At 28.2% G+C, this 27432-nt stretch overlaps 1 protein-coding gene across 1 annotated transcript in view; it reads right to left on the bottom strand.

Annotated features, from left to right (window-relative positions):
* Nucleotides 1-27432, bottom strand: part of LOC107454045 (ecdysone receptor) — a 320420-nt gene that overhangs the window by 126380 nt on the left and 166608 nt on the right. The window lies entirely within an intron of this gene.

Below are 27432 nucleotides of genomic sequence, written 5' to 3'. Positions count from 1 at the left end.
TCGTAAATTTGGCACAGTAACTGTAAAAAAAAAATAGTAATAATTCTGAATGAAGAAAATTTATTAAGAACAAATACCAGTTTTTTTTTCTTTCTTTGCTAATGCACAGGTTTATTGCTATTGCAGCGCTTTTATTATGCAGTTTAAAAAAAAAAATGAATTGTTTTCTTTAAAACAATTCGAAACTATGTTTTGCATACTCTTTCAACTTCTACTTTATTTACTTAAATATTGATACAATATTTATAACTAATTTAGTTTTTATTACACGCATTCGCTTTTTTTTAACGTTTTTCATTTTTTTTTAAAAATTCGAATTTTTATAGCGTTTTTACAATTTTAATTAATGTTTTTAGAACGTTTATGATTTTAAATTAAGATTTTTATAACGTTTTTCTTATGTTTGACATAGATTATTATAACGTTAGCAAATTTTAATATAGAATTTTCTGAAATTTACTTTCTTTTTCTTCAAAATATTAAGAATTTTTATAACGATTATATTTTTAAATTTAAATTGTTATATCATTTATAATTTTTAATTAAGATTTTTCACGACATTTTTAGTTATTTTATAAAGAGTTTTAAAATATTTCTTAGTCTTTAATTAAAGGTTTTGATAACGTTTCTAGATTTAATTCAGATTTTTTTTCTATCTTCTATAGTTCAAATTTTACAGGCTTTTCAGGAAAAGTCTTCAATCAATATATAGTATGCATAAGGGCGCAACCTGAAGAATTTTTAATTTTGAAGTAAAATAGAAACATGTTTTTATTAAATAGTATACGATTTTTTTGAAATGGTTTCTTTTCCTAAAAGGACAAATAAATATTTTAAAACCTGAATTTTAGTGGGTCTGCGCAGCTTCCGCATATCACAAAGTTTTAACATAGCTGGTCTAAACACTATTAACAATGCCATCTTTTAAACATTTTGTTTTTTTCAAAAAATATGTTGCTCTGTTTTGCTTCAAACATTTTTGAGTTAAAAATTCAATTTATATTTTAAAACATTAATATTTAAGGCACCATTACTTAAAAAAAATACACATGCTTTTTTTTATGATGTGTTTTTTTTTCAATGAAATTTAAAATACATTATGTTTGATGTGACAAAATAAACAACGCTGCATACACAAACTAAATTTTATGTTTTTAAAATATTTAGAATTGGACAAAAGTGTACTCAAATAGGAAAAAAGCTATGTTTTAAGAAATACTTTTTTCAAAGTAAAATATAAAGAACGTACTTCATAATAATTCTTGCTTTATAATTGTATTTTTTTTAGCATTTTTAGATACAAGTTTTAAGGCGCGAAAAAGCTTTTAAAAATGCTCCGTATTAAAAAGTACAATAACAATGAATAAATAATTTTTTTTAAATTTTGAAGAAAAAAAAACTACTTAACGATGCAAACAACAGAGTTCTTAACATTGGTTACCTTTTTTTCTTCTTCTTTTTTTTTCCTCGCAAACTTATCTATAAAGCTGATAGATAAATTAATATACTTATATTCCCATGTCCTAGCTACAACATGTGATCGAATTTTTCTTCTCTGCGTCTTCAAAAAAGAATTTTTTTTTAAAAAAAAAGAACGAATACTTGAGAGTTGAAAAAATATTGAACCGTTGATACTAAATTTAGCAATTTATTAAAAGTGTGAAAGCTATGTCAATTTGCCATAGCCGCGAAATGTCTAAATCCTCAACTGATCATTCGTGGTTGATGCTAAAAATAGATCATTCTATCTTCGACCAAAGGAGGCAAAGTGAAAATCTATGGACGAAACATCCAATTGAGATCGATCCGAGATGATGAAGAAGGTGATTCCCTAAAGGTGAAGGAAGTAGTAGAAAGTGAGGGAGGTTCCCACAGTTTGGGACACACACATGTGTCGAAGAAGAAAGTGTCCCATTTTGACCTACTTAAGCAATACACGTGTTTCTCTCAAGCATCCTTTTTCCGACTTCCCCACTATTATCATCATCATCGATGATGGTTCCTACAACGAAGTGAAAGTCAGCCGTGGCGGAAGTTTCAATTTTTCATGCATAATTTTATTTATTTACATTTATCAATTAAACTAATAAACCCTTTTTATCATTATGATTTTTAAAAATTATACAAAATTATCAATATGATTTTTAAAAATACTACATTGCAAGTTTTTATCATTGCTATTCATTATCGATGATCATTGAGCTCATCATCGATGATGGTTCCTACAACGAAGTGTAAGTCAGTCCTTGGCGGAAGTTTCAATTTTTAATATACAATTTTATTTATTTACATTTACCTATTAAATTAAAAATCCTTTCAATCATTACGATTTTTAAAAATTATTATTACATTGCCAATTTCTATCATTGTTATTCATTACTATTCATCATTGATGATCATTGAACTCATCATTGATGATCATTGAACTCATCATTGATGATCATTGAATTCATCATTGATGATCATTGAACTCATCATCGATGATGGTTCCGTTCCTACAACGAAGTGAAAGTCAGCAATTTTTAATATATAATTTTATATATTTATATTTATCAATTAAACTAAAAAACTTTTTTTATCATTATGATTTTTAAAAATTACATTACAATACATTAAAATTACATTACATCACAAAATTTTATCATTGATTTCAAAATTTTATCATTGATAAAAATTTTATTCATTGCTATTCATCATCGATAATGGTTCCTGCAACTAAGTGAGAGTCAGCCGTGGTGAAAGTTTCAATTTTTTATGCATAATTTTGTTTATTTATAATTATCAATTAAACTAAAAGCTCTTTTTATCATTATGATTTTTAAAAATTATTACTACATTGCAAAATTTTATCATTGTTATTCATTGCTACTCATCATGGATGATCATTGAACTCATCATCGATGATGGTTCCTACAACGAAGTGAAAGTCAGCCGTGGCGAAAGTTTCAGTTTTTAATATATAATTTTATTTACTTCCATTTATCAATTAAATAAAAAATCCTTTTTGTCATTAAAAAATTATTATTACATTGCAAAATTTTATCATTGTTATTCATTCTAAAATTCTATCATTATTATTCTCAGTCAAATTTTATCACTTTCCCTTCTTTTATATTGTAGAATTTAATCAATATTGCTCATTGTTAAACTTTATCACTTCTTTTTTCATAGTACTACAGTTCGCAAAGGAATCAGCTTACTGAACAATGTTGCTTCAGATCTATCTGTTACATTTTATCATTCATACATTCATTATTATTCATTTTAAAATTTATCATTTTATTATTTATTACAATTTTTACCCTCATTTTTTTAATTTTTTCTAAGGTTTTATCACTAACATTATTTATTCTCCTTTTAAACTTTCATCATTTCATTCACAGAAAAATTTCTATTCTATAAGTACTGGTTTGTGAATTTTTTTTCCTGTTATTTATTACACATTTTTCACATATTACCATTTTAAATTTTTTCCCAAGGAAATTATTACCCCTAATGTTAAGAATTATAAATTATTATCACTATTATTTACTTCAAAATTTAATCACTATTATCAACTAACATTGATTTTAAATTTTTATCATTTTTTTATCAATTTTTGTAACTATTATTCATATTAAAATTCTATAATTTTTATCATTATTATTGCTCAAAAGGTTTTATAGTTAACATGAAATTTTATGCAATTCTAATTATCATTGTTATCTTACGAGAATAAATTTTGAAATATTTATGTGGAAGTTAAATTTTTTTAAAAAATTAAAGAACTAAAAATTTAGCATGAATTTGAATAAAAACTTTACAACTATGGAATTAATTTTTTAGATTGTAAGTATTTTTTTCTTCGTAATTCAAATTAAAAGATACCAAATTAATGAAAATAAAATTCTAATTTAAATCTAGAAACAGTAAAAAAATTACGCTAAATTATCCCTGGTAAGAAAAGTATTTCGTTCGCTGAGACTAGAAAAATATTTCAAAAAATTGGATTAATCATTTACTAAGAAAGATTGATGAACATTTTTATGAAAATAATAAAAATATCAGACATGTACTATTTTTTACGTGGTTTCTGTTTTAATATCTGTTAATCATGTTTCAAAAGGTAGCGAAAAAACTTAACGTGAAATAGTTTGAAAACTTTTAAAACATAACTTCAAAAACTTTTTCTTAAAATCACATTTCAATAATTTAGTGCGTGGAATTGGATCATTATGCTATTTAAATTTTGAATAGTGAAATTTCAAACCAAATAATAAATGAATTAAAGTTATTAGTTGGGCTTAACGAATTTCAGTTTTGCAATAGTTCTGCTACTGTATTGTTTTAATCAATTTTTTATGAAGTCAAACTTATTAAATATTTTTATGAGGGGAAACTTTTGTCAAGATGTTACATAATTTCTCATTTTGATTTGAAATTTTTTCTTCAAGACATTATTTTTCTATTTAATTTTTTTAAAAATAACTTGATACTTTTTTCAATACATTTTTATTTTTAAACCTCATAAAACAATTTTGAATCTCTATTAAAACAGTTAAAATAACTATTACTGTCTTTTACTTTTCCATGTTTATTATATATTTTGAAAATGAATTAATGAAAGTAAAAAACAAAGTTAATTAAAATGAAAATTTAAAAAAAAAAGCTGCAATTTTACAGTGTGCAGATTTCGATAATCTAAAATCTGATTTTTTGTTCAAATATATAAATAAAAATGGAAATTCGTTAAGTAGTTCCTAAAAACTCAATGGGTCAAGATGTTGAAAAACTTGGTTGCTTGCACTGTTAAAATTTTCATTCTAAAATTATGGTAAAATAACTGGTAGCAGTCTGTTCATCCAATTAACCGTAAAGTTTACGGCGAAGAACATTTTTTTACAGTCTTGAAACCGTTTACAACTAGTATCGTTAAAAAACCATGCATAAAAAAACTATACGGTTTTTAAACCATTTACAACTAGCAGGGTTTCACAACCGTGAAAACGAAATTTAACTGGACATTGGAGATAGTTCAGCAGATTTATGTTGCTGCTACGCATGCGTGAATGAGAGTATCGTATTCTAATAGGGATATAAATTGAGGAGTACAAACTCTACATGTGCTGAAGGGATTGGATGAAATATTCTGGTGTCAACGCTGGGACCCAAACCCCCGTACTGTCGGACATGAGATTGACAGATAAGACCTCTCTGTTATAATATGTACCCATCTGCAATGAACTAAGTGGCTTCCTTAAGTAGGCCTAGTTGGTGCGATAAAATTCTGGTTAGTATTAGGTGAAAGCAGTTAATAGACAGTTTTTCTCACAATTTGAATATCACATTATTTATAGCTATTTGACTGTTTTGTTTGAATATGGTAAAATAACAATTAAATAAATTGTTATTTAACCATTTTTCCGAGAAATTTCCAACAGTGTGAAAAATGCGATTCGAATTCGGCGTTAATGTTACATTAATTCGAACTTATTTCTTGAATATGACGTTCGAATGTTACATGTTTATGCATTATAGACATATGTTTATGTTACACAACATAATGTTTATGTTACATATGTTTATGCTACATGTGTGATAATTCTTCCAAAAAATTCGCATTTTGGAAACTCGTTTTAATAAATTATTTAATACACACTTTAAAAAAAAATAATGAAATTAAAATTAATTTTTCTTCGGTAATTACAGAGATGTGTCCAACCCTTCAAATTAAATGTGCTTTAAAACACGTACTGAAAAATTTATTTCAATTTTTGCTTCTGTCATTACGCTTGTTTCTTTTACGTACAGTAGCATTAAGTAAATTAGGTCACACTTTCCACAAAGCTATAATTTAACGATAAATTTTACATTATTAGCAGTGCTAATTTTGCCATAAAAAGACAAGTAGTTTTCCTTTAAATACAGTTTATCGACCCTGTGTCGCACGTCAAAGCAAGAAAAAAGCGGAAATAAACTATTACAGATAAGATTATTTATTTTGTCGCGTGAAATGCGTCACAAGAGATTTTTATATCCATCGCGTATCTTTAGATGCTAGGAGTCCGGCGAATTGGGAACATTTCTGATTTTCTGCAAAAGATAACTATATTCAATCTCGGGTGGCTTGAGATGTTCAAATTTATTACCTGAAAGGACAAATTTAAAGATAAGGCTAGTTTGTTTTTATCTTGAAGCTCCTATTTTCTTGCCTTCTAGAAACATTTTTTGTTTTGTTTGTGTTCTTCATTTTACTTTAAAGAATTCTGGCACAAATATTTGTAAATGAAAATATTGTTGATTTTAGTGTCAAAATTGTTTGCTTGAAGGCTTGTTGAAATTTATCACCCACGATAGTCTTATGTGAAATTAAATTCAGATTATGTAAAACAAAAATTTAAATATCTTTTTTAAAAAAAAATAGCTTTTTTGTTTGTATTGGTATTTTTCATAGTGGATTACTTCATTCGGATTATGTAAAACAAAAATTTAACTATTTTTTTAAAAAAAATAGTTTTTTTTTGTTTGTATTGGTATTTTTCATAGTGGATTACTTCATTTGGATTATGCAAAACAAAACACGGATTATGTAAACCAAAAATTTAAATATTTTTTAAAAAAATAGTTTTTTGTTTGTATTGGTATTTTTTATAGTGGATTACTTCATTTGGATTATGTAAAACAAAACACGGATTATGTAAAACAAAAATTTAAATATTTAAAAAAAAATAGTTTTTTTGTTTGTATTGGTATTTTTTAGAGTGGATTACTTCATTTGGATTATGTAAAACAAAACACGGATTATGTAAAACAAAAATTTTAATATTTAAAGAAATATATAGTTTTTTTTTTGTTTGTATTGGTATTTTTCATAGTGGATTACTTCATTTGGATTATGTAAAACAAAAATTTTAATATTTAAAAAAATATACAGTTTTTCTTGTTTGTATTGGTATTTTTCATAGTGGATTACTTCATTTGGATAATGTAAATCAAAACAATGATTATGTAAAACAAAAATTTAATTATTTTTAGAAAAAAAATAGTTTTTTTGTTTGAATTGGTATTTTTCATAAAGGATTACTTCTTTTGGGTTGGTTTTTTGAAAAAGAGAAATTGTATTTTAAATCGAGTTCGAGTATATTTCGAGTAAGAAGTTCGAGTATATTTAAAAAATGACTCACGCGTTAAGATTTGAATGTAGGTTTAAAGTCTAGAGGAAAACTCAAACAAATAACTGTTAAAAATGAATGTTTTGTATAGAAAATGTGATTAATTTAAAATGCTCAATTAAAATAAGTTGTAAAAAAAAATCATTGCTTGTTTTGAAATTAATTAATCTATCCCTAGCTAGGTTTGAAACTAATTAGCCTGCACTTGATCAGTTTTATACCAAAGCAACTAAATTAGTTATTTTAAGCCAAAGCAACTGAACTAGTTAATAGTGATAGTTTTAAATGAAAGCAACTGAGCTTGGCAAGCTCGAACCAGAAGAAATCAAGATTGAAAGAGATAATATCTGGATTTGGCACAGTTTTAAAGAATTAACACAGCGATTGAATTTCACAAGATTTGAATCAGAAGCAAAAACAGTTTTTTAGATATTTTTAATCTAAATATATATTATATATATAAACTAAATATTTTTTTTATCCAGGTGGGATGCTTTGGATTAAATTTTAATTTTTTCTAATATAAAAATTGAATCCATATTTTTATGGTATATCATAATTTTGAATTTTTCGCAATTTAATAAAATATCTCATTTTCTTGTGACAAAATATAAAAAGAAATATTAGATTATTTGTGATAATTGAATGCAAATTTTAGAAATATTGTTAAAACCACATCTTTGTAACGACTGAATTAGTTTGAGAGGAAAGAAATCTAATTATATAAATACGATTTTTTTCCCTCGAATTTACTGCTCTAATCTCTTTACTAAACCTTTTGAAATATCTAAAATTTGAAGGTCAAAGAACTAGTTACACTAATTTTTTTATTTTTTATTTACAATTAATTTTTCAAATAAGAAAGATTTATACTTTTAAACCTAAAAACTTTTCTTTTTATTAAAATTTTTTATTTTTAAGGAAATTTATTAAAAAAAATAATGTACATTATTTCACCACATTTTCCTTCCTTAATATGAAGGAATAAATTATTTTTTGCAGGAAATGGCTTGATTTGTTTACTGGGCACCATTCTCTGCACTAACCGATTAACTTCACTTCTCTAAATTTCTTAAAATTTAAATGTCAAAGCACTTGTTTCATAATAATAGTTAATTTTTAAAATAAGGAATATCAACACTTTAATCACAAATTTACATTATGAAGGAAATTTTTAAAAAATAATGTACTACAATAATTGATCGCCTTTTTTCCCATGCATTCTCTGAAGTGAATATAACTGTATTTAAAGAACGTATTTCAGTCTGCGAAGATAAATGCTTCTTTTTTTTTTATTTAAAATACAATCGACTTTTTTTTAAAAATTCACAGTAAAAATAGAAAAAGCTGTAAGTAAAGTGCGCAATCAGAATGGCAAATGTGATCAGAATGGTAATCAGAGTTTCATAAAATTTTTAAGCACTGCATAATGCTCTGAAGTGAATATAACTGTATTCGAAGAACGTATTTCAGTCTGCGAAAATAATGTTTTTTTAAAAAAAAAAAATTAAAATACAATAGAATTTTTTTTTAAAAATTCACAGTAAAAATAGAAAAGGCTGTAAGTAAAGTGCGCAATCAGAATGGTAAAGGTGATTAGAATGGTAATCAGAATTTCATAAAATTTTTAAGCACTGCATAATGATCTGAAGTGAATATAACTGTACTCAAAGAACGTATTTCAGTCTGCGAAGATAATGTTTTTTCTTTTTTTTTTTAAAATTAAAATCCAATAGACTTTTTTTTAAAAAATGCACAGTAAAAATAGAAAAAGCTATAAGTAAAGTGCGCAATCAGAATGGCAAAGGTGATCAGAATGGTAATTAGAATTTCATGAAATTTTTACGCGCTGCATAAAGCTGTGAAGTGAATATAACAGTATTTAAAGAACGTATTTCAGTCTGTGAAGATAATGTTTCGTTTTTTTAAAAAATTAAAATACAATAGACTTTTTTTAAAAAATGCGCAGCAAAAATAGAAAAAGCTGTAAGTAAAGTGCGCAATGAAAATGGCAAAGTATAGAATCATTTCCGTGTAATTTCTTCTAAATAGTAAGAACAGAATATATTGTACGCAATACTAACAAAATAAAATAAATTTATTCTGGCAGAAGTAAAAGTCCTCAGCCCAATGGATTTTCCACCAAAGGTACACGAATGTCGACCTTCGACGCGACCGCCGACTTTTTTAGGTGCCATTGTTCGAAAGGATTGTTTCGTAACTGTTTTCAGAGCCACTTGCCTGCCGTTGCTGCCAGATTCGAGAAGTTAACGAACTTTTTTTTTTATCGTTTGCTTTTTTTTCTCCAACACGGCTGGCTAAGTCAAGGTTTTTTCCTGGATTCAAAACCTTTGACTCGCGACTGCAAAGGAAAAGTTGGAAAAAATAAATAAAAAGCTGTGGCTATTATCCAGCGATTGTTTGCAAAAGAGAAAGAAAACAACGTGTTCCCGTAATTCATGCAATCTTTTTTATTTTTTTTATTTACAATGTTAACATTTTTCATTTAGAAGATCTGTTACAAAAATTTTAATCATAGTAATTTCCGGTGTATTAAAATGTCCAATTTCATCAAGCGAACAGTTTATATAATATAACAGCATCAATATGAAATGAATAATTTAACAAAACTGGCTTAGATTTGATTGTTCTACTTCTCGAGTACAGGAGTTCTTAAACAGTGGCGAGTGAATCCTGTGGCGTGCAGTAAGAGGGAGCACAGAAGACAATGGTCCCAGGCATCCAGGAATTCAATAAATGAATAAGGATAGTGAAATTTTATTTTTATCTATTATTAGTTTTAATTTTATGAAATTCAATTTTTTATTAGAGAAATAAATAGCTCAAAAGTTGTTTTTTTTTATGAAAAATAAAATATGATTTTCAATCAAATTTAGAAATGGAAGTTTTTGGTTATAAAAATTGATAATATTTTTCTATAGAAATATCTTTCATTAAAGAAAAATTAAGAATATTTTGTTGGAAATAATAAAACTTCTACCTTCGGAATATATTTTACACACATTTACATGAATATAAATGTAAAATATAGATTTAGAGTTTTATGAATAGATTGCCTTCCAAATCTTTCTTTTAATAAAATTGTTCTTTTTTTTTTGTGCCTTCCACACTTATTACTTCATATTCAAGAAAAATTAAGAATATTTTGTTGGAAATAATAAAACTTTTACCTTCAAACTATATTTTACACACATTTACAGGAACATAAATGTAAAATATAGATATAGATTTTAATTAATAGATTGTTTACCAAGCCTTTCTTTTAATAAAATAGTTCCTTTTTTTATACTTTCTACAGTTTTTACTTTATATTTAAAAAAATAAATTAATTATTAAATTAATTAATTATACGAAGATTTGTTGGAAATAATAAAACTCCTACCATTAGAATATTTTTCGCATGCATTTACATAAACATAAATTCAAAATACAGATTTAGAATTTCATGAATAGATTGCTTTCCAAATCTTTAATAAAATTGTTCCTTTTTTTTTTTGTACCTTCCACAGTTATTACTTCATATTAAAGAAAAATTAAGAATATTTTGTTGGAAATAATAAAACCTTCCCCTTTAGAATATATTTTACATACATTTACAGGAATATAAATGCAAAATATAGATTTCTATGAATAGATTGCTTTCCAAATCTCTATTTTAATAAAATTGTTCGGTTTTATTTTGTAGCTTCTACAGTTATTACTTTATAACTCATCTCAGTTAAGAGGAGGTACAACCTAAGGGTTTTACAAAATGTATCTTGTAAAGAAGTAAGGAGCTTAACATTAACAAGCTTAACATAACAAGGAGCTTAACATTAACAATAACAAGCGTCGATTCCGCTATCATTTTATTTCTGTAATTCATAAAATATAAAATTGAGGGAAAAACTCGTAATATAAATAGACGTAATTTGCGTTTGAAATTTTCTACAAATTCTCTTAACACTTCTTTTAAATAATTAAAAAAAATTTTTTTTATAAATTTAAGAACGCGTTTATGAAAATGCGTTAATTGTATATAATTTGTATTATATTTATTGTACTGTATTCACGATATATTGTGAGAATATACTTTAATACATCGCTATTGAAACACGATATTGAAAAATTTTGACACTTCCCAATGTATTGATGTAGCGCTCAGCGGTACTGGTGAACTTCCGTTGCCCTGAGAGAGCTGTTAAGCTACTTTCTCCTAAAGAAGCTGAAACTTGTGGTGTAAACATTTTTACAGGGACGTTTAAGATTGTATCTAGAGACCATTGTAAGCTTACAAAACAAAGAGTTTTAAACAGAATAAAAAGTGACCGAATCAATTTTCAATGAAATAAAAAAACATGCTTACAAATTTTAATCGTGTATCTATTTCTAATCAACGAAAACACACTTCAATATTGTTATTTTTTTTATGAATAAAATTCATATTTTCCTTTCCTCTTTCACAATTTAATCAATCATTTATGATTAATTTTAATTAATCATAATTTTAATTTCTTCACAATTTAATCAATCATTTCAAAACAAAGAGTTTCAAACAGAATAAAAAGTGACCGAATGAATTTTAAATGAAATAAAAAAACATGTTTACAAATTGTAATCGTGTATCTATTTCTAATCAACGAAAACATACTTCAATATTGTTATTTTCTTTTGTAAGTAAAATTCCTATTTTTCATTCCTTTTTCTTAATCAATTATTTATGATAAATTTTCATTAATCATATTTTTAATTTAAACAGTCATTACAATTTAATCAATCATTTTACTATTTAATGATCATTTAATTTTAGGTAAAATATTATTAAAAGCAAAACTAAATTTGGTAGTTATTGCAATTAATTTTAGTTCAAAAATTTTGAATTGAAGTATCACTGTAATTACAGTTTAACTAAAGAATTAAACATATTCCTGTTCTCAAGACACGGAAATAATGATACGTTAAATTTATTTTTAACTTAATTTTTTAAATTAATATTAATAAGTTATAATTAATATCAATTAAGTGTAATTATAAATTTATCTTAAGTGTAACTTAAGTTAAATTAACTATAAATTAATTCGAAATTTATTTTATCGAAATTTTTGATACCAAATAAATTTAGAATCACCAGAGTTACTAAGTAAAATAAATATCTTTTATACATAATGAGATAATTAAATTCAGTTGAACACGAATATGATCACTTTTTAAATGTTTTATAACATTATTTTAAACGTTAAATAATAGAGATATTTTAGTTTTATTTATATGTTTTATATTTTGCTTCATTAATAACGTTTGCTTCGATTTGCAATTGTAATAAAAAGCGCAATTTAGTGCAGCATAAACAGCCCAGCAATGACACAAACTTCATAGTCAATATCATTCTAGTGAAAATTAAATGTAATTTTAATATTTCAAAGCGCATAAAGTGAAATCTTAAAATAAATTCTTATTTCGGTAAAGAATTTCGGAAATTTTTTTTTAGAAACTAATTACGTTAAGACATAGAGGATGAATTAGAGAGAGAGAGAGAGATTAAAATGTGTTTGGAATAATTTTGTGAGCTCGCTTTAGAGTAGGATTATTAGAATAAATTACGAGCGATTATGTATAAAAATGCAAGTTTTCGAATAAAATTTGTACACTGTCATCAATACGCATCACAAACATACAAATACAAAGTATAAATAGAAGAAAATAAAATCGTCACCAGAAGTAGGTATAAGATTTATACCTTCCTCGATAAAGGCTAAATTTGTTGACGAAAAATTTCGAGCATCAGAAAAATCGGCTCGAAACATAACATCAGTGTCATGAACCATAATATAGTACAAATTTGCCTCAACCTTAACATGGGCCAACGTTGAAACATATTATCGTACTTCTTAAACTAAAAACAATACTTTGGTTCAACGTGAACGGAAATATGGTTCAAGAAATTTACACAATATTAATGATGTACCGACATTACGGTTCATCATTTAACTTAAATTTTTACAGGTTTAGTATCGATACGGATACGGTTATACGATTACGGTTCAACTCCATATTAAATTTGCATCTAATCTGCGCAATTTCTATGGGTTTAGTATCGCATTTAATTTATACGATTACGGTTCAACTCCATATTAAAGTTGCATCTAATCTGCGCAATTTCTACGGGTTTAGTATCGTATTTAATTTATACGATTACGGTTCAACTCCATGTTAAAGTTCCATCTAATCTGCGCAATTTATACGGGTTTAGTATCGTATTTAATTTATACGATTACAGTTCAACTCCCAATTAAAGTTCCATCTAATCTGCGCAATTTATACGGGTGTAGTATCGTATTTAATTTATACGATTACGGTTCAACTCCATATTAAATCTGCATCTAATCTGCGCAATTTCTACGGGTTTAGTATCGCATTTAATTTATACGATTACTGTTTAACTCCAAATTAAAGTTGCATCAAATCAGCGCAATTCTACGGGTTTAGTATCGTATTTAATTTCTACGATTACGGTTCAACTCCACATTAAAGTCGCATCTAATCTGCGCAATATTGTGGGTTAACGCGCTTCTAAAAGTGCAAAAAAAAGGAGTAACTTTTAACAAAATAACTTTTGATCTCATGGTCGTATTTTCAAGCAGTAGGACTCAATCTTATTGGTTAGAGGGTCAAGTTTCAAATATACTAATTAATTTGTGTAAACGATATTCGAAGTTTACGAAATCAGACACAAAAACGTTCTTTCTCTGAATAAACATAGTTTCTTTTCGACGCCTTTATGTTTTAGACTTTCAAAATATGAGGCTAGTCACAATTTGATAAACAGGGTCACAAAAGTTTAGTCAGGAGAGCTGTCGAAAATTTGGTCCCATAACGTTAATTTCACTTTTTTTTCTTCACGCCTAATAGTGTCAAAAAAGTATTTTATTTTTATTTTTTAATATTTAAATATTTCTAATAAATCTTTAACCTACTCCTCAAAATTTTGTTTTTGTTTTTTTTTTCATTAAAAATTACACAGTTAAAAACAATGTAAAAATTATTATATGACATTTTTCAAATTTTTTCAGACCATTAATTTTAAAAAAAAGCAATAAAAGTATTCAGTAAAGATAAAAATTTATTTTAAGCAGAATTATTTTTGGTTAAATAAGGTTTACAATTGTGTGCAAAAATTATTTCATTATCTCAAATAGTTCCAGGTGTATATTGAAATACGCAAAAATACCCTCTTTTAATTTGGGGAACAAGTGATATCCGAATAGTGCAAATCCGTCGAAAAAAAGACATGTTTATTCAGAGGAAATACGTTTTTGTGCCTGATTTCGAAACTAACACAAATATTTAAGGTTAAGCTCACGAATAGTTATGATTGTATCGTAGTCTTTGGCTATCCGAACATGAGATCAAAAGTTATTAGGATTCGCACTGTATAATTGAGCACAATATAATAATATAAATGGAATTCACAGGGTGCGTAGACAAATCTTTCAACGAAAAATAAGCCCCTTTTAAGCACTCAAAAAATATTTTTAAGCACTAAATACATTAACAAAATGCAAAATAATTTTCAAAGACTTCACATGATCACGATAAAATAACTAGTTTCTGACAAAGAACTCTTTTCTTGATTATATGAGGCACCATAAAAAAAATCGAGAGATTTTTCGGTTCGATTTCGGAGGGTGGAAAATGAAGCCTGAAATTGAGAACATCTTGCAAAAGGCAGCAGAGTTGCACATGAGAGTGCAAGAATCTCACCGAACCCAGTTCAGTAGAAGTACATGCAGACTCGCAAGTATTTTATCAAATATGTAAAATGTTTGGCGCTTTTATATGCTACGGACAGACGGTACGCCGAAATGGATTGTGATTGAATAAATTGTGAAAAAGTTGAATAGAAGAATGTGAAAAGCACGCTTTTGCATAATACGTGGGGAAAATCGATATGATAAAGGAAGAAAAAAAATCTCATTTTTTTCAAAATGGGAAAATTAAGCACTTTTTAAAAATACCCAAAGAAAAAAGCACCTTTAAGGGCTTTTTAAAACGAAAATCGAAAAAAAAGCACATTTAAGCACTTTTTAAAAACACTACGAACCATGTTATCATATTCGATATTTATCGAATTAATTATTGTCATTAAGAGAGTGAGACGATATCAATTCTTCCCCCCCCCGAGGTATCAACCACCCCTCTGGAATAATAAATTGTATCACACCACTAATCCACCCCTTTCGGACAGTGACATGGCCTTATAATGTCAGAAAAATGAATGAACTGATCCCCCAACAAGCAAACAGACGGGTTAACCGCATCCGTTCGACGACCCCTCAACCATGACATCTAACTCTTTGAAGACCTCGTTGCAAACGATTTCTAGAAGGGTTGACAACGGAAACGGAAAAGCAGGATTTGGGAAAAGGGAAATTGTAGGAATTTCCAACAGTTCTTCTTGCGGTCTTTTTAACTAAACCAGCAACAGGTTGTTTGGGGTTGTTGGAACCAGTCCCTTTTTAAAATTCGATTTGCTCTCCGCATAATGGACAATGGAATATTTTTCTTCTAAAACGTTCTAATCACTTTATTGTCTATTGTGTAACTTTTTAAAACGAAGTAACGCTGGAGTTTGATTGGATTGCGCCCATTAGGGTGTATTTAAAGAGTTTTTGTATGATATTCATTAAGTACATCGATACAAAAAAAAAACTCCGTTAAGATGTTTATTAAAACTTGACGTTTGTAAAATAAACTTGTCGTTCATAAAATGAATGTAGAGTTGAGACAATGCAACAATACGTTGTTACTTTTATTGAAAATTTCAAACTTATTAATGACATAATTATTTAATTCCAACGAAGCGTTGTAATTTGTTTTTGTCTTCTTATAGTCGTTTTTGCGAAAAGGATGGGCCCAATAATTAAATAAAAACAAATAAATAAACGTAAGGTCGAAGAAGGTGTGGTTTTCTGCTCAACAACTTAAACGTGACTCGTAGCGGTATAAGAATATTTTGGAACAAAGACTCATTAGAACAAAACTTTTCACTTGGTAAAAAGTGGAATAAAACTTTAAAGAAATTAAGTTTCTAAAGAGTTGTAATTGCTGTTTCATGAGCTTTTAGAAGGGATTTGAAAACTTTTCACAAAATTTAACTTCAAAAATAATAAATGATCAGAACTTTTAAAACTGTAAGTGTATTTTCTAGAGATGAGGCGTAGATTTCGATTCATATTTTCTACATTTATTTCTGATCTATTGAGTTCATACTTGTCCAAGGGTCATTCACTAACTTGACATGTTTAATTACCAAAATATAAACAAATTAAAATAATTTTGTCTTAGTCTTAAGCATTTGTAACAAAAACAATGATCATGAATCCAACAAAAACAAGGTGTATTTTATAAGTAGATATTAATAATCAATGGTCTTAAAATTGGTATTGTGATTAACATTACAGTTTTTGCACAAAATGTCATTGTTATATGTACCCTATAATTCTTTGGATTGGATTCTTGAGATAATTCAAGGATCTTATATTCCAATAACATACGAATCCCTATGTCCTTTGGATCCCTATAGTCAATTAATTTATAAATTCTATTTTAACACACTATATGGATCCCGTAATTTTTTGGATCCTTTATTCAAACAATATATGGGTGTTTCAGTTTTTTGGACCCTATATTCAAACAACAGTCTTTGCTACGAAAGTTCTTTAGATTGGATTATTTGAAAGATATATGGATCCTCCAGTTCTTTTGATCGTATATTCAAACAATGTTTGAACTCTTCAGTTCTTCAGATCCTTTATTTCAACGACATATGGATTCTTTAATCAGTTAGTTCCTAAATTTAAACAATAAATAGATTCTTTGGATAAATAGATCAGTTTTTTGGATCCTACATTGAAACAATAAAAGAATCATGTTTTTTTTTTTTTTTTTTTTTTTTTTTTTTTTTTTTTTTTTTTTTTTTTTTNTTTTTTTTTTTTTTTTTTTTTTTTAAATTTTTTATTCTATTCAATTTCTATTCATTCTATTTTTTTAACTTTAAATTTTATTTTAATTTTATATTCTATCCAATTTCTGTCTATTCCAATTTTTTTAATTTCATGCTTTATTTTAATTTTATATTCTATCCAATTTCTATCTATTCTATTTTATTTTTAAATTTTATATCTTATTTTAATTTTATATTCTATCCAATTTCTATCTATTCTATTTTTTTAATTTTGTATCTTATTTTAATTTTATATTCTATCCAATTTCTATCTGTTCTATTTTTTTTAAATTTAATATTTTACTTTTAATTTTATATTCTATCCAAATGAGAGTAGTTTTGCTTGAAAAATTCGAACTTTTCTCCCTATGTAAAATAAAATATTTAAGAAAAAAAAAATGCAGTATTACAAAAAGTTCTTGGAATAAATATTTTGTTACTCTTACCGATGACAATAATTATATTACAAAAGAGNAAAAAAAAAAAAAAAAAAAAAAAAAAAAAAAAAAAAAAAAAAAATCCATTTATTGCTCGAGATGCCACGTTTATGTTTAGGCACGACCCCTACTTTTTTTTTTTCGTCGAAAAGGTATTTAGTTTCCGCATGGTGGCACAGAGACGATGTGACATACATATATAAGATTGTTTTCGAAAAAAGCCATCTTTCGTTAACTTTCTCTCTCCCACGCTTTCACTCATTTATTCTCTACTCATATTTGTTTACTATAGCAATAACTTCTCATCACAAATCAACCAAAATAATTCCCTCGCCATCTTGGAATTATTTTTTTAAGTTTCACTCTCTCGAAGTTTTTAAAAAAAAAAAAAAAAAATTCGAATGATATAAGTATTTATTATTCGACAGTTCTTAAAAAAAAAAGTGGGAAATAACAAGGGTGAGCGTTCTTTGTCGTCGTTGTTTGTGCCGACAACACTGTTTTTCGGTAAAATCCAATTTTTCCATCAATTTCTCCTTCTCCAAATTAATCGTACAATTGTTTTTAGCATTACCTAATTTTCAAAAAAGAAAAAAAGTTGTGGTGCCTTACTGGATAGAGCGTTTTCCTTCCAATGAGGTGAACCGGGTTCAAATCCCAGCGATGGTTGGTCGATACGAATTCCGCATCCGGCTCACACCGACCACAATGCTGACATAAAATATCCTCAGTGATAGTCGGATCATGGGTTAGAGTCTCCTTGCAGTTAGGCTAACCGTGGGAGGTTTTCGTGGTTTTCCTCTTCATGTAACGCAAATGCTGGATAGTTACATCAAAAAGTCCTCCAAGAAGGCAGACTTCTCCTAATACTCGATCCAGGAGTTCCCTTGTCTTCTGGATTGGGTTCAAAATTACGAGGCTATGGAGTTGAGCATTAGTAGTCGTAAACCCAAAATAGGGTCGGCTGTTTATAGACGGTTAAAAAATAAAAAAACAAATGTTCAAAACAAAACAAAATTATCACCTAAATTTATCGCTTGTCACTTAAATTTTTGTGCATATAATTTTATAATATAACCTCTATCGTTTGTCCCTAATTTGCCAACTATTCAAATGTTGCTGCCTTTAAAAAAAAGGGAAAAAAATAATGTCTAAATAAAATAAAATGATAAAATGTTTCCCTGTTACTCAAGGGCAAATAGTACGAAGAAATGAAATTTCAGTACTAGTTTACCCAACACATAGAGATTTAATTGAATCATGCTATGTGTAATGTATGTAGTTTGTAGTGATGGTTTTTTTAATTGTATCATCGATTAATTATTGAATTATATTCTAACGTTTTTAATTAAATCAGAGAAAACTAAATTTCATGTGATTTTTAAATTAAAAAATTTCAAACGAAGGAAAGAAGTTAATAAAATATACATTACACATATTTTTTAACATCTTAAAACTATTATTTTTTTAATCTGTAACAAATTTTTCTTCTTTTTTAATTTAATATCTTAACTTTATTTTTATTTATTTATTCATTTTTTTGACGTTCCCTGTTTTCTTATGATATTTCATTAGTTTTATGTACTTGCAGCTTATGCGAGTCAATTAAACTTAATAAATCTTAAATTCCCTTCGAAATTTTCTATTTTCTTTCATGGAGATTAAAGATAAATTCGTTATGGAGAAATCTTCAGAGGAAGTCATTGGCCCACATTGGGCTGTCTGGCCAACTATGACGATGATATCTATATATTCATTTCTGGAGACCGATTTGGAAGCAACTACAAAATTGTCTTAATGTGAATGTAAATTGCGCAAAAACAAAATCTAAAGTCATACAAATCTATAATGCTAAACAAAATATGCTGATTGTGAAATTGTATTGATATAATTTTGTCAAAAAAAATCAATTAAAGTTCTAGAATAATGTCTGGTATATTTCTTCCAATCTAATTGGATGACGACCATATATTTTACATGGATTCGGCTGAATAGAGTTATCTATCCAAAATTCGTTCAGCTGCGAAAATAAAATAAAGAGGGTTTACTACATACTCAGAACCCTCCCCCTTTCTCTATTCCCCTTTGACACATTTTGTTTACTGTCCGTTTTATTTATTTATTAATTTTTTTTCAAAGAAAAGATTAAGGGGTACATCAATTATTTAATATACTTTTATTTTATACTTTAAATAGACTAACATAGTAAAGAAATATGACTCACAAAAGTTAAAACTATCTATACATAATTTATCAAAGTTAAAGTTTAAGAAAAAAATTTTTTTTAAATCATAACAATTTGATAACAATATTACATAAACTAGTAGAAAAATTAGATCGAATCATTATTTCGAAAAAAATAAATAGTTCTAGATAATATGGACTTTACAAATGAAACCATAGTCATTTTTTTTTTTTTTTTTTGAAGATAAGATCAAGGGGTGTATCAATTATTTAATATACTTTTATTTTATACTTTAAATTGACTAACATAGTAAGAAATATGACTCACAAAATAAAAATAAAAATTATCTATACATAATTTATCAAAGTTACCGTTTAAGAAAAAAAAAATTACGAATCACAACAATTTGATTACATAAACTAGTAAAAAAATTAGACTGAATCATTATTTCGAAAAAAAATAAATAGTTCCAGATAATATGGACTTTACAATAGAAACTATAGTCATTTTTCTGAATCGATATTTTACGCAAAAAAGTTCTAAATTAAAACTAATAACAGTCCTAAATAAATGAGAACTTGACCTAATTATAACACACCTTAATAGTTATATGAGATTGAATTATCATTGAGAGTAAAAAAATCTTAAATAATAACAGCTAACAATGCTAAATTATAGCAACTTGTTTGACAACATTCAGACTAGTAAAAATATTGAGTCATTATTCTCTATAATAAATCCTGGATAAAATCAGCAAATAGTTATAAATCATAACAATTTGATAAACAATGACTCATTAACAGTAACAATAATTCATTTAAAAACAATGTCTGAAATGTCACATATTTTGTAACTAACTGTTTATTTATAAGAGTATTTTTTGATACCTTTTGTAGGAAATTAAAACATTTTAATGGAATAATTCAAGATTAAGGGCAAATAAATTAAGATTTCAAATCTTTCAGAATAGAAAAAAAAAAGACATAAGCTTGAAATATATAGATAGAAAAAAAATTCTAAAAAGAAAAAATATCTCAACTTGGCGACTAGATGAAAACGGCGATAAAATGAAATTTAGAACTCTCATAACAAATAATAAATAAAAAAAGGCAGAGTAAGAAAAATTGAGAACGAGCTTCTTTCTACCACTTAAAAACATATCTCTCACCAAACAAATTGAAGTATTAGAAGCTCACGTGACATGCAAGAGATGTGTCCTCTTTTAGTGCACCCTCCCTTCTCTACACATCCACATGGAACAATCCAGGTCGTTGCTTAGCAACGAGAAAGAAAATCTGCCGCCGTGCCCTGGTTATGAAGAAAGTAGCCACTTGTGTATTAAAAAGCAAAAGATTATTCATCATTATTTTCTTTTTATAAAATCAGAACCGTAACTGGATTTTTGCGGGGCTCTTTTAAACATTCTTTTTCTGAGCTGCCCCTAGAAAAATCAATGACTTGGGACCCTATATTAGATTATGGAACTTCACTGGATCCTAGCAAAAAACTTAGTGGGGGCCCCTCTTTAAATGTTCTCTTTTTCGTGGAGCCGATAATTGCTTGGGACCCTAACTTTTGCTGATGTTATTAATGCAAATATGACTTTTTTTTTTCCTTTTAATTTTTATTTAGTTTCGATTTTCATTAAAAGTTTATACCACACCTTTTATTTGTACCCTATATCATTTGCTTTTTAGATTTTATAGTCTTTAGAAGTAAAAACTTTTTGGTTTACAGTTTAGGGTCCATCTTAAATAGCTTAAGTGTTTAAATCAGTCTTATTTTCAAATCTGGTAATTTGGATTTGTAAGAAGTTCTATTGTTCAGCCCCTAAAAAAAGTGGAGACCATTAAATTTATTTCATCTAAATGATAAAATAAAAACAATGATTGCCATATATATATTCTCCTTNTCTATTTCTTTGGGAGAGAGAGAGAGAAAGAAAGAGAGAGAGAAAGAAAGATAGAGGGAGAAAGAGAGAGGGAGAATGAGAGAGGGAGAAAGAGAGAGAGAACATGGAAAATAATAAAGATTAATGAAAAGAAAAGAAGGAAAATTATTAAAATAAAAAATTTCATTTCTTATAATAAAAACTTACTAATTTTCTTCGTTTTTCTCTTTTTTCTTGGAAAAATGTTGACAAATCGCCGATTTTTAATAAAAGATTAATGTCTTTTAAAATATTTAAGTTATTTGTCTGTTCTGAAGCGCAGAAAATTTTTCACAACAAAATTATACATATAGTTAAAAATCATCACATTGCTACAAGTGTGAGGCACTTAAACTATGGCTTTTTTATTTAACTTGGAGACAGAGCTTCGAAACGTTCCAACGTTTTCTGCAATTTATGGAAATAATTCCAGGATTTCGGATCTGTCAAAAAAAAAGTCTAGCTAAGATCTGGTCTACGGTATTTGTGGAGCCGCGATGGCTCAGGGGATTGAGCGTGAACCGGGTTCGAATCCCAGTCGATACGAATTCCGCATCCAGCTTGTACCAACCACAGTGCTGACGTGAATTATCCTCAGTGATAGACGGATCATGGGTTAGAGTCCCCTTGCCGTCAGTCTAACCGTGGGCGGTTCTCGTGGTCTTCCTCTGCATGTAAAGCAAATGCGAGTTAGTTCCATCAAAAAATCCCCCACGAAGGTATATTTCTCTCAATACTTGATCCAGGAGTTCCCTTGTCTTCTGCATTGGGTTCAAAATTACAAGGCTACGGAATAGAGCATTAGTAGTCGTAAACCCATAAAATTGGGTCGGCTTTTCAACAACGGTTATAAAATATGAAATAAAAAAAATACAAAACTGAATTTGTGGATTACAGAGAGACGCGCAGCTCTCTTGTGACCTCTATGCGGCCACAGGAATTCGAGTTTCTAGGGTTACTGTTACCAGAAGGCTTCATGTCAGAGGGCTGCTTGCAAGACTTTTGCTTGCGTCCCTCTGACTTGGACCAACAAAAACATCCGTTTAGGATGGTGCAGAGATTGGAGCATGCATGGATCAGTGGTCGAATGTTCTTTTCATTGACGAGTCAGTCTGACCACTGACTCTCGACGTTCTTACATATTGAGTGAATCAGGGAATAGCTACCTGCCCTCTAATGTCCGAGAATTCGACCATTATGGCAGTCGAAGTTTGTTGGTCTAGGCAGGCTTAATGCTGGATTCCAAAGCACCGTTTTGTGTCTTTAATAGATGTACTGTGATTGGTGTAAGGTATAAAGATAATTTTTTTTTTATGTTTTTAGTTTTAAAAATGTTCATTTTTAGTTTTAGTTTCAGCAGTCAACTTATACATCCAACATCAAGTAAATCGCAAAGGCGCAATCAAAAATAAAGGGTAGACTATTTATACATCGGTATACGGTAGTTATTAGAAATAGGGATTTTAGTATCGTACATAAGCATCCTTTATCTTCATATCCCTTCTTCTAGAGTTAGCAAAAAAAAAAAAAAATCTTATCTTTAATTTTTTATTTTTAATCCTCTTAACACTATTTAACGATTGCAGCATAGTTAAACGATATTTTAGATTAATACGCTCCAAAAATTTTAAGGGGATACTCAGAAGACAGGGGAACTCTTAAGTCAAGTGACGTGGACAGTTACAATGGAAATAATCAGCATTTGCTTTACGTGGTGCAGTAAATCAAGAAGCGACTGCTACTTGGATTTGCTACAATCATTAACTAAATGTGACTCCATTGAGATTGTTATGAAGGTGCTGAGTAGTTGGAGTAGAGGAAAATTTTATAGGAATTTTGCAATGGAATTGAAGCGATCATTAAAGTGACTCCTTTGAGATTGTTATGTATGTGCTGAGTAGTTGGAGTAGAGGAAAATTTTATAGGAATTTTTGCAATGGAATTGAAGCGATCATTAAAGTGACTCCATTGAGATTGTTACATATGTGCTGAGTAGTTGGAGTAGAGGAAAATTTTACAGGAATTTTGCAATGGAAGTGAAGCGATCATTAACTTAATGTGACTCCATTGAGATTGTTACGAATGTGCTGAGTAGTTGGAGTAGAGGAAAATTTTATAGGAATTTTGCAATGGAATTGAAGCGATCATTAAAGTGACTCCATTGAGATTGTTACATATGTGCTGAGTAGTTGGAGTAGAGGAAAATTTTACAGGAATTTTGCAATGGAAGTGAAGCGATCATTAACTTAATGTGACTCCATTGAGATTGTTACGAATGTGCTGAGTAGTTGGAGTAGAGGAAAATTTTATAGGAATTTTGCAATGGAATTGAAGCGATCATTAAAGTGACTCCATTGAGATTGTTACATATGTGCTGAGTAGTTGGAGTAGAGGAAAATTTTACAGGAATTTTGCAATGGAAGTGAAGCGATCATTAACTTAATGTGACTCCATTGAGATTGTTACGAATGTGCTGAGTAGTTGGAGTAGAGGAAAATTTTATAGGAATTTTGCAATGGAATTGAAGCGATCATTAAAGTGACTCCATTGAGATTGTTACATATGTGCTGAGTAGTTGGAGTAGAGGAAAATTTTACAGGAATTTTGCAATGGAAGTGAAGCGATCATTAACTTAATGTGACTCCATTGAGATTGTTACGAATGTGCTGAGTAGTTGGAGTAGAGGAAAATTTTATAGGAATTTTGCAATGGAATTGAAGCGATCATTAAAGTGACTCCATTGAGATTGTTACATATGTGCTGAGTAGTTGGAGTAGAGGAAAATTTTACAGGAATTTTGCAATGGAAGTGAAGCGATCATTAACTTAATGTGACTCCATTGAGATTGTTACGAATGTGCTGAGTAGTTGGAGTAGAGGAAAATTTTATAGGAATTTTGCAATGGAATTGAAGCGATCATTAAAGTGACTCCATTGAGATTGTTACATATGTGCTGAGTAGTTGGAGTAGAGGAAAATTTTACAGGAATTTTGCAATGGAAGTGAAGCGATCATTAACTTAATGTGACTCCATTGAGATTGTTACGAATGTGCTGAGTAGTTGGAGTAGAGGAAAATTTTATAGGAATTTTGCAATGGAATTGAAGCGATCATTAAAGTGACTCCATTGAGATTGTTACATATGTGCTGAGTAGTTGGAGTAGAGGAAAATTTTACAGGAATTTTGCAATGGAAGTGAAGCGATCATTAACTTAATGTGACTCCATTGAGATTGTTACGAATGTGCTGAGTAGTTGGAGTAGAGGAAAATTTTATAGGAATTTTGCAATGGAATTGAAGCGATCATTAAAGTGACTCCATTGAGATTGTTACATATGTGCTGAGTAGTTGGAGTAGAGGAAAATTTTACAGGAATTTTGCAATGGAAGTGAAGCGATCATTAACTTAATGTGACTCCATTGAGATTGTTACGAATGTGCTGAGTAGTTGGAGTAGAGGAAAATTTTATAGGAATTTTGCAATGGAATTGAAGCGATCATTAAAGTGACTCCATTGAGATTGTTACATATGTGCTGAGTAGTTGGAGTAGAGGAAAATTTTACAGGAATTTTGCAATGGAAGTGAAGCGATCATTAACTTAATGTGACTCCATTGAGATTGTTACGAATGTGCTGAGTAGTTGGAGTAGAGGAAAATTTTATAGGAATTTTGCAATGGAATTGAAGCGATCATTAAAGTGACTCCATTGAGATTGTTACATATGTGCTGAGTAGTTGGAGTAGAGGAAAATTTTACAGGAATTTTGCAATGGAAGTGAAGCGATCATTAACTTAATGTGACTCCATTGAGATTGTTACGAATGTGCTGAGTAGTTGGAGTAGAGGAAAATTTTATAGGAATTTTGCAATGGAATTTGAAGCGATCATTAACTTAAAGTGACTCCATTGAGATTGTTACGAATGTGCTGAGTAGTTGCAGTAGAAGAAAATTTTATAGGAATTTTGCAATGGAATTTGAAGCGATCATTAACTTAAAGTGACTCCATTGAGATTGTTACGAATGTGCTGAGTAGTTGGAGTAGAAGAAAATTTTACAGGAGTCGGAAAATTGGCTCGATTCAGGTTAGTTAAAAGTTAACTAATGTAGATTAAAAGAGATTTTGATCTTATGAAACATAGTTAGACAAATATTTGTAATTATGCAGTGAGAAATATTACTCTAATGAATATTATGACAAATATTTAAGTTATAGCTAAATTAATCACAGTTGGATATATTTGAGCCCATGTTAAACAGAGATATTGAAAATAAAGCAGAATATTACTGTAACTATTGAAAAATTTAAATGAATAAATGGATTATTAATAAGATAATTTTTAATTGATTTTTAAATTACAAAATTAAATTTATTTAGCTAAGATGCTAAGTTAATTAAAAATGTACTTATCTAATTTTTGGAATTTTATAATTACATTTATACTTTTCCTGTATAGGTTGTATCGTGTTCATAACGACTACATTTTTCAACTATATCATCTCAAAATTTGGAGTGGATTCATTTATTTAAAAATGTAGTATCGGGGCAATTCAAATAAATGCAAGCATCTAAAAAGAGGAGGAAGCTTGTGATTTGATCTTTTTTTTTCTGATAAGGAGTGTAGGAGCAGAAATACTACCTACATAATTTACTAAAGTCTTTTTACTTTCTAATTTATTTTTTAAATGCAAAATAAAAAATTTCGGAAAAATTTTAAATTTAAATCGGAAAAATATTGAATTCGAGGATTTTTAAAAACATTTATAAAATAAATTTTTTAACTTAAAATTTGTTTTATGCAAATTTACATATTTTATTTGAACTTAATCCCAGCATTTTCCTGAATAAGATTTTTAAAATAAGTTGACAAAAGGGGAGGGGTGTTTAAAACTGCTCAAAACATGCTTGCGAATTATTTTAACAACCTCATTGCAGCAACATAGTGAGTGCACTATTTTGAATTCTGTATGTTCCTAATCTAAATTTTAATGGAGCATATAAATTCTTAGAAATCGTAGAACGTTTGATACGAAAATAACATTAAAAATTTTATTTCTCACGTAAATACACGGTAGAGTGCAGTGTAAAATGAAAGTAGTAGTTGCGTTTCTGGGCATATGATCGCTTGGTTCTTTTCAACAAAGCGAAGTCCTCAATTCATATCTAGGTTAAGTTCCTGAATCTCGTGGCAAGAGAGAACTATTATTTTAACCCACCCTCCCCTACACACTCATCCGACCGTCACTATTTTTGGAGGAAGTGATTATGGCAGAACATCCGCGCCCGTATTTTTGCTCCCGTTTTTACTAATTGGAGAATGGCAACGCGTTTTGAAGTGAAACTAGATCATGATCGTGTCATCTAGCTTCTTCTTTTCCTTGCCATTGGAACAAAGAAAAGGAAAGAGAATTCTGAAGGAATACACTTGATTCTTTTCCCGAATAAATTTATACGTTTTTTTTTTTTTTTAAAGGAAACAAATTTAAGGCTTTATATTCGATTTTTTTAAATAATATCTTAACAGTTGATTTAAATTTGATAAAAGTGTTAATTTTTACTAAATTAGCTTAAAAATTTCAAATGATGTAAAAAATTATAGCAATCACAATCAATTTTGTGAAACCAGGATCTGACAACGGTGAGTCATGCTGAGGATGGTGCCAAAGAGGGCAACTGCCACAGGCATCTAAAACTAAAACAAGGCTTATATATATATATATATAGTGACT

The sequence above is a fragment of the Parasteatoda tepidariorum genome, chromosome 5, assembly GCF_043381705.1.
Source record: "Parasteatoda tepidariorum isolate YZ-2023 chromosome 5, CAS_Ptep_4.0, whole genome shotgun sequence".
NCBI lineage: Eukaryota > Metazoa > Arthropoda > Arachnida > Araneae > Theridiidae > Parasteatoda > Parasteatoda tepidariorum.
Note: the sequence above shows the minus strand (reverse complement) of the source record. Positions and strands in the feature narration are given on the sequence as shown.